Below are 8,567 nucleotides of genomic sequence, written 5' to 3'. Positions count from 1 at the left end.
CATGATGTCAGCCTCCCTCCATACCTGACACTACTTTTTCACTTGAGTTTCATATATAATTTATCTCAATCAAGTTATAAAGGAAACCATAGTTATAAATCTTCGACAGCACTGTGTACTTTAGAAGAAATGCAGGTGTTGGTGGTGGTATAGTTTTTCACCGGGTATTTGTCACCTCGGCTAGCCTCAAACTCAGGGCTCAGTGATGTTTAAGAGACTGAAATTTTCTATATTCATATCTACAATAGCATCTTAAACGCCAGGTTTTCCTTTTCAGTCCATTGATGGTTCACTAATATTGCTATCTGCATAAATAGGAAATAGCTCTTTTGGAGTGTTAAGTATTAAAACCCATGTCTATAAAGCAACCTCCACCTTATGTCAAACACTGTCTCCTTTCTTCCCCCTTGTACCCTAAAACTTACAGAGGACTAAAAAGACAAGCCTCACCTTGCTCATGACTTCATTTTGGAAATCAATAATTAGCTCTCTGCCATAAGAATTTCTTCTGACTCAGTGCCGGTTTTGGCTGTGTGTTTTGGAAACATTTAACAAACAGTTTCTCTTGAGGGTAAAACTCATTATCCAGAACACCTGGAGCTGTACTGACTTGGATATTTTTGAGAAAACACACTGTGTTTATACGTATAAGAAGTGGCATAGTTCAGATTTTGTGAAGAAAAAGAAAATTGTGATGAAATAGTAGTCATACTGGTTTAGGGTGTCCTTCCAAGAAAAGGACAGGACATAGACAACCAGGGAAGATGGCCATGCAGCAGGCAGTAATGGGAGGGATTTTAGTGGCTGCCAGCCGAGGAAGACTCAGGACAGGGACCACTGCTCGGAGCAGGATTGCTGCAGAGCAGAGGCTTCAGAGCCTCTCTGGGACACGCCCCCCCTGCAAGGATTTTACTTTCAGCCTCAGCCCTGAAGGATACATTTCTCATGTTTTAAGACCTTTGTGGCCTTAGAGAAAAAGCATACATTCTCAAATTATACTCCAGAATATTGGTGTAAGTACAAGTACTGACCTCTGTCAGGAATCCTGCAGTGTAGAAATGAAACGCTTGCACCCGTCCCTACAAATGTACTTAATTTCAAGCACTAACTGTGCCTCCTTTGTCTGTTACTTAAGAGGCTGAGAATTGAACCCAGGGCCTCGCACGTGCCAGACAAGTCCTCTGCCACTGAGATATCCTGAGCACACTCCCTGTTTTTCTCCTCATTTAAAGATTTTTGTTTCGGTTGCTGAGTTCATAGAGAAACTTGTACTTCAAATTGTTCTTGACCTTGGTGAAAAATAAGACATGCATATTGGAAACTCTGGGGGTGGGGAGGGGCGGGAGAAGAAACACAAGGGGAGAGTCGCCCAGAGTGCTCGCACTGATGGCAATGCCTTGGTCCTTAATGGCCTTCAGAGATGAGGGCTAGCCTTTGCATTCCGCGAGCATTTACAGACTACTTTAGTAAGAGTGGAGTTGAGGGCTAGCTCATGCTTGTAATTCCAGGCCCCCAAAAGAGGTCCTGCCTCGCCATAGAGGAAGGAGAGAAGGCAGGGAAACTACATTCTGTTTTGCAGTCTGCTTTTTTTCTGCCCTTTAAAGTCGGGGTCTCCTGTAGCCCAGGCTGGTCTGTATCCCTTTCTATGCAGGCAGGGATTAAATTTAAACTCTGGGACCTCCTACCTCCACCTGCCAAGAGCCAGGATTACAGGCGTGTGAACTGAACACAGGGTTTCTACCAACTGAACCACATCTCCCAGCCACCTGCTTATTGTGTTTACTGTATCATGATTATATTTCCATGCCATTAAAGAGGCTTACACGTTTTAAGGGCTTCCACTGTTCAACTTAACGCCTACTTATTGAACATCTAAAATGGGCTGGTTAAACGTATTGTGTTCATAGTTCAGTGTCTAGAGCTTTTTACCCCTTTTTTGTTTTTGATTCGCAGGTGTTTTGTTTTTGAAGGTGTGAGGGCTCAAAACTGGGTCTTTATACGAGGTAAGCAGTCACCTACTATTGACTGATGTCAGTAGTAGGCGTGTAGGTGCTGCAGTAGAGCGAGGAGCTCACCAAGATGCTAAGCCTTCGTTTCCTGAAGGAGCAGAGGGGTTCAGCCTTTCTGGACTGACACCCAGCTGGCTCACTCCAGTTACTTTATTCGATCATTGGACAAGGTTAATCGGGGCTGGGAGAGGTTCCAGCTACCAAAGTTATGTTGCCCTTTGCCACTCTCAGAGCAGACCACCCTCACAAATCTCATGACCATGGCTAGCCAGAACCAAAGTAAGAACTCCAGGATTGCCAGGAGCAGCTTAGGACCAAGACTGGTAGAGCTGCAGGCTCTCATGTCACACCAGATACAGATTCTCCAGAGAGACAACATTTCTTCAAGGTTCAAATAGTCTCATAACAATTTCTCAGCCTCTGATGATTAACTCAGGCATAGCAAAGGCAGTGCCGGAAGAAAACGTAGGAGGAGGAGGAAGAGGAGAAGGAGGAGGAAGGAGGAGGAGGAAGAAGAAGAAAGAAGGAGGAGGAAGAAGAGGAGAGGAGGAAGAGGAGGAGAAGAGGAGGAGAGGAGAGGAGGAGGAGGAAGAGGAAGAAGAAGGAGGAGGAAGAGGAGGAGGAGGAAGAAAGAAGGAAGAAGAAGGAAGAAGAAAAGGAAGGAGGAGGAGGAAGAAAAGGAGGAAGAGGAGGAGGAAGAAGAAAGAAGAAGGAAGAAGGAAGAAGAGGAGGAGGAAGAAGAAGGAAGAAGAGGAGGAGGAAGAAGGAAAAAGGAAGGAAGGAAGGAAGAAAGAAAGAAAGAAAGAAAGAAAGAAAGAAAGAAAGAAAGAAAGAAAGAAAGAAAGAAAGAAAGAAAGAAAGAAGAAAGAAAAGAAAGAAGGCAGTTTTACTGGGATAGTTGTAGAGAGACGGGTTGAGGAGAGAACAAACAAGACATAGGTGAAAACAGAAGGAGCCTGACGATTAGAACAGGTTGCCAAAGTTAGTATGAGGCCAAACAGAGCAATTCAATAGGAAGCCGGGAGAAGCCAGATTGAAGTCACCTGGGAGAAGAGTTTGAGCCAGAACAGCTGAGTTGAACCCAGCCAGCCTGAGGTCAGAAAGAACAAGAGAAGGTCAGCTTATTCGGCAGTTTATGACTCAGAGGCTGAAAACATTGTAGGCCTAGATAAAATTGTGTGGAGACTGGAAGCTTCTAGGACTGGGCCCAGGTTAGCAGATGAAGGCAGTAAGTCTTAGAGACCACAATTACATCAGGTGAAGTTAAATGTATACTCTCCCTTACCCATGTCACCACAAGGCAGACAAGTTGCTGGTCCAGCTCTTTCATGCTCACACCGTGCCCTGGTCAGTTCTTTTGTACTGCCCAAGCGAGGTGCAGAGCCTGCTCCCCCACAGGCTGCAGCAGGTGAGGGGCAAGGCCACCTCTCCTGCTCTCATTTCTCCAGGGCCAACTCTTCCATGATGCCCCCGTGAGGGACGGGGCCAGTTCTGCACAGGCCTGACATCAATATGTGCCAGTCCAAACCAGAGACATTTGCCTGGCTTCTTGTGGTAACAGACCCCTGCTGCTGCAGGGCTATGGACTCAGATGTGGCCTGTGGTGGGAGCACAGACCAGGACCCCACCCTGATCCCAGGAGGCATCACTGGCCACTAACATCAGGCTGTTCCTCACTGTCCTCGAGTTTCCAGTTCTACCTCTTTTCACTGTGCCCACATCCTTCTGTTTCTCTTTCTCTTCCTTTTCCCACCACTTACTTGCTTCTCTTAATGGTTGCCAGGGTCTTGTGAGTGTCTGGAGTCATCTCGAGAGTGGTTTCAGGAAGGCTATACCTTGATCACGGGTTATGGCGCTGTGCAGGGGTCATCTAGGGCATGGTCTGTTCTCTCCAGGCCTGCATGGCACCAGGCATGGTCTTCTCGGGCTAGCTCCCTGTCCAAACCCAGGCTAGTAGTAGGCTCAAGCTTGTTTTTATCAGGGAGTGTAAGATTGTTCAGACATTCACAGGTCAGAACTCAGAGTGTCAACATAGGATTGCTGCTCTCTCTGCCACCTACTGACACACGTGACACAGCCATACCTGCAGTGGCTCTAGGTGTAGGAAGTTTAAAATTTTTAGGTGGTCATTTCAATCTTCCCTTCTTTGTGGTTTCCATTGTTAATATTTTTCTCATGCAAAAATATTTCACCCCCAAATTACATACATGTTTGCTTCTGTGTTCTTTATTAAAAATATTTAATGTGTTTTGATTGGCTTAGAATTTATTTTTGGTAGTATAGATTAAGATAGCAATCATAATTAAATATTTTACAGATAATTAATGCCCTAGTATTGTTTACTCTCTCTCCACTGATTCAACATGCCAGCCTTTGTCATAATCAATTCACACATTATGAATTAAGACATATACACATGATATATACTTTTCTTTGTTTTAATTAGATATTTGCTTTATTTACATTTCAAATGGTTACCCCTCTGAAAACCCCCTATCCTATCCTCCCTCCCCCTCCCCCCCAATTTCCTGACTTGCATTCCCCTATTTTGAGAAATTGAACCTTCACAGCACCCATAGTCTCTCCTCTCACTGATGTCTGAAATGGTCATCTTCTGCTACATATGTAGGTAGAGCCATGGGTCCCTGCATGTATACTCTTTGGTTGGTGGTTGAATCCCTGGAAGCTCTGAGGGTACTGATTGGTACATATTATTGTTCTACCTGCAGTTCTGAAAACCTCTTCAGCTCCTTGGGTCTTCTCTCTAGCTGCTCCATTAGGGATCCTATATTCATTCTATTAGTTGGTCATGAGCCATGGGTATTTTGATCCACTTTCCAATAAGGATCAAAGTATCCACACTTTGGTCTTCCTTCTTCTTGAGCTTCATGTGGTCTGTGAGTTGTATCTTGGGTGTTCCAAGCTTCTGGGCTAATATCCACTTATCAGCCAGTGCATACCATGTGTGTTCTTTTGTGATTTGGGTTACCTCCCTCAGGATGATGTTTCTAGCTCCATCCATTTGCCTAAGAATTTCATTAATACATTTTCTTTAATAGCTGAGTAGTACTCCATTGTGTAAATGCACCACATTTTCTGGATCCATTCCTCTGCTGAGGGACATCTGGGTTCTTTCCAGCTTCTGGCTATTATAAATAAGGCTGCTATGAACATAGTGGAATATGTGTCCTTATTACATGGTAGAGCATCTTTTGAGTATATGCCCAGGAGTGGTATAGCTGGGTCCTCAGGTAGTGCCATGTCAAGTTTTCTGAGGAACCACCAAACTGATTTCCAGAGTGGTTTTACCAGCTTGCAATCCCACCAGCAATGGAGGAGTGTTCCTCTTTCTCCACATCCTCTTCAACATTTGCTGTCCCCTGAGTTTTTGATCCTGGCCATTCTGACTGGTGTGAGGTGGAATCTCAGGGTTGTTTTGATTTGCATTTACCTGATGATTAAGGATGTAGAACATTTCTTTAGGTATCTCTCAGCCATCTGGTAGTCCTCAGTTGAGAATTCTTTGTTTAGTTCGGTACCCCATTTTTTAATAAAGTTATTTGGTTCCCTGGAGTCTAACTTCTTGAGTTCTTTGTATATATTGGATATTACTACACTTCTTTTTTTTTTTACAGTGATATAAACACTGCAAAACTTAAAAAGTACCAACACAAGGAAAAGAAAAATGCACAATGAAGCCAGGCAGTGGTGGCACATACCTTTAATCCCAGCACTTGGGAGGCAGAGGCAGGTGGATTTCTGAGTTTGAAGCCAGCCTGCTCTACAGAGTGAGTTTCAGGACAGTCAGAACTACACAGATAAACCCTGTCTCAAAAAAAAAACAAAAATAAAATTAAAAAAAAAAAAAAAGCACAATGAAACAGGAAACGGTGGACCTTCTAATATCCAGTGTGATGATTTGTATATGCTTGGCCCAGGATGTGGCATTGTTAGAGTAGGTGTGTCACTGTGGGTGTGGGCTTTAAGACCCTCATCCAAGCTGCCTCGAAAGCCAGTATTCTGCAAGCAGCCTTCAGATAAAGATGTAGAACTCTCAGCATCTTCTACACCTTGCCTGCTTGGATTTTGCCATGTTCCCACTTTGACGATACTGAACTGAACCTCTGAACCAGTAAGCCAGCTCCAATGAAATGTTGTCCTTATAAGAGTTGTCTTGGGCATGGTGTCTGTTTACAGCAGTTAAACTCTAAGACACCCAGGCATAGATCATGAGTAGGACATTGAGGCAGTGCAAGGCTTGAATAACACCCCAAGCACCATGAGGATAGATCATGGGCCATCAAACAATCTCTCAAAATGTAAGAGTAAAGCAGAAAAGATGCTTTCTAACCACAGTAGAAATTAGAAAATCAGTAGCAAAGCTTTGAAATTCACAAATATGAGCCAGGTAGAGGTGGCACATGCCTTTAATCCCAGCACTTGGGAGGCAAAAGCAGACAGATTTCTATTAGTTCGAGGCCAGCCTGGTATACAGGATGTTTCAGAACAGCCAGGGATACACAAAGAAACCCTGTCTCAAAAACAAAGCAGGGCAGACTGGGAGCTCACAGCTTGCTCCGGTGGCACGGAGCTTAGGTTCCAGTCCTGAGGCCTCTGGCAGGAGCCCTCAGATCTCTCTGCTTCCGGATCCAGATCAGCCTGAGCGGAAAGGCCACATCTCCAGGTCCTGCAAGAGGCAAGAGGGGCTTCCGGGAGGCTGACTGGGAGGAGTCAGAGTGCTCTGCTGAATCCAGCAGGCCCCTGCTGGAGCCTTCAGGTGTCTGCTTCAGGATCTGAACAGCCTGAGCCACAGCACTCGGTCTCCAGGAAGTGCAGGAGACCTGGTGTGCACCGGAGGCAGACTGGGAGTGCACAGCTTGCTCTGGTGGCACGGAGCTTAGGTTCCAGTCCTGAGGCCTCTGGCGGGAGCCCTCAGATCTCTCCACTTCTGGATCCAGATCAGCCTGGGTGGCAATGCCACATCTTCAGGTCCTGCATGAGGCAAGAGGGACTTCCAGGAGGCCAACTGGGAGGAGCCAGTGTGCTCTGGTGAATCCAGCGAGCCCCTGCAGGAGCCTTCGGGTGTCTGCTTCGGGATCTGAACAGCCTGGGCAACAGCACCCTGTCTCCAGGCAGTGTAGGAGGTAAGCTGTGCACCAGAGGCCACCTGGGAAGGGGCAGCTTGCACTGGTGATTCCAGCATTGACAAGATTAACACCAGTGAGAACTAGATGGCAAAAGGCAAATGCAGGAACGTCAATAACAGAAATCAAGGCAATATGGCAACATCTGAACCCAATTCTCCATTAACAGCATGTCCTGGATACCCCATCACACCAGTAAAACAAGATTTGGATTTAAAATCACTGGTCATGATGCTGGTACAGGAACACATGAAGGACATACTTAAAGAAATTCAGGAGAAAATGGATCAAAAGTTAGAAGCCCTTGCAAGGGAAACACAAAAATCATTGAAAGAAATTCAGGAGAATACAAAAGCCAATAAGGAGGAAACTCAAAAAACACTTAAAGAAATACAGGAGAACTTTGGTCAACAGGCTGAGGTCATGAAAAAGGAAACACAAAAATCTCTTAAAGAATTACAGGAAAGTACAAACAAGCAAGTGAAGGAGCTAAGCAAAACCATCCAGGATCTAAAATCAGAAGTAGAAACAACTAAGAAAACTCAAAGGGAGACAACTTTGGAGATAGAAAGCCTTGGGAAGAAATCAGGGGACATAGATGCAAATATCAACAACAGAATACAAGAGATAGAAGAAAGAACCTCAGATGATGAAGATACCATAGAAACCATGGACTCAACAGTTAAAGAAAATGCAAAATGCAAAAAGCTTGTAACCCAAAATATCCAGGAAATCCAGGACACAATGAGAAGACCAAACCTAAGGATTATAAGCATAGATGAGAGTGAAGATTTACAACTTAAAGGGCCAGCAAATATCTTCAATAAAATTATGGAAGAAAACTTCTCTAACCTAAAGAGAGAGATGCCCATGAAAACAAGAAGCCTACAGAACTCCAAACAGACTGGACCAGAACAGAAATACCTCCTGTCACATAATAATCAAAACACCAAATGTACTAAACAAAGAAAGAATATTAAAGGCAGTAAGAGAAAAAGGCCAAGTAACATATAAAGGAAGACCTATCAGAATCACAGCAGACTTTTCACCTGAGACTATGAAGGCTAGAAGATCCTGGGCAGATTTCATGCAGACTCTAAGAGAACACAAATGCCAGCCAAAACAGCTATACCCAGCAAAACTCTCAATCACCATAGATGGAGAAACTAAGATATTCCATGACAAAACCAAGTTTACCCAATATCTATCCACAAACCCAGCCCTACAAAGGATAATAGGAGGAAAACACCAATACAAGGAGGGAAACTTCACCCTGAAAAAAGCAAGATAGTAACCTTTCATCAAACCCAAAAGAAGTTAACCAGTCAAATTTAAAAAATAACGTCAAAAATGACAGGAAGCAACAATCACTATTCCTTAATATCTCTTAACATCAATGGACTTAATGCCCCAA

At 44.3% G+C, this 8,567-nt stretch overlaps 1 pseudogene; it reads right to left on the bottom strand.

Annotated features, from left to right (window-relative positions):
- Window positions 1-3,992: 3,992 nt before the first annotated feature.
- On the bottom strand, window positions 3,993-4,114 carry LOC127672265 (uncharacterized; annotated as a pseudogene).
- Window positions 4,115-8,567: the final 4,453 nt, after the last annotated feature.

Source organism: Apodemus sylvaticus, chromosome 21 (assembly GCF_947179515.1).
Source record: "Apodemus sylvaticus chromosome 21, mApoSyl1.1, whole genome shotgun sequence".
NCBI lineage: Eukaryota > Metazoa > Chordata > Mammalia > Rodentia > Muridae > Apodemus > Apodemus sylvaticus.
The sequence above is the reverse complement of the archived record's forward strand: the minus strand, read 5'-3'. Positions and strand labels throughout refer to the sequence as shown.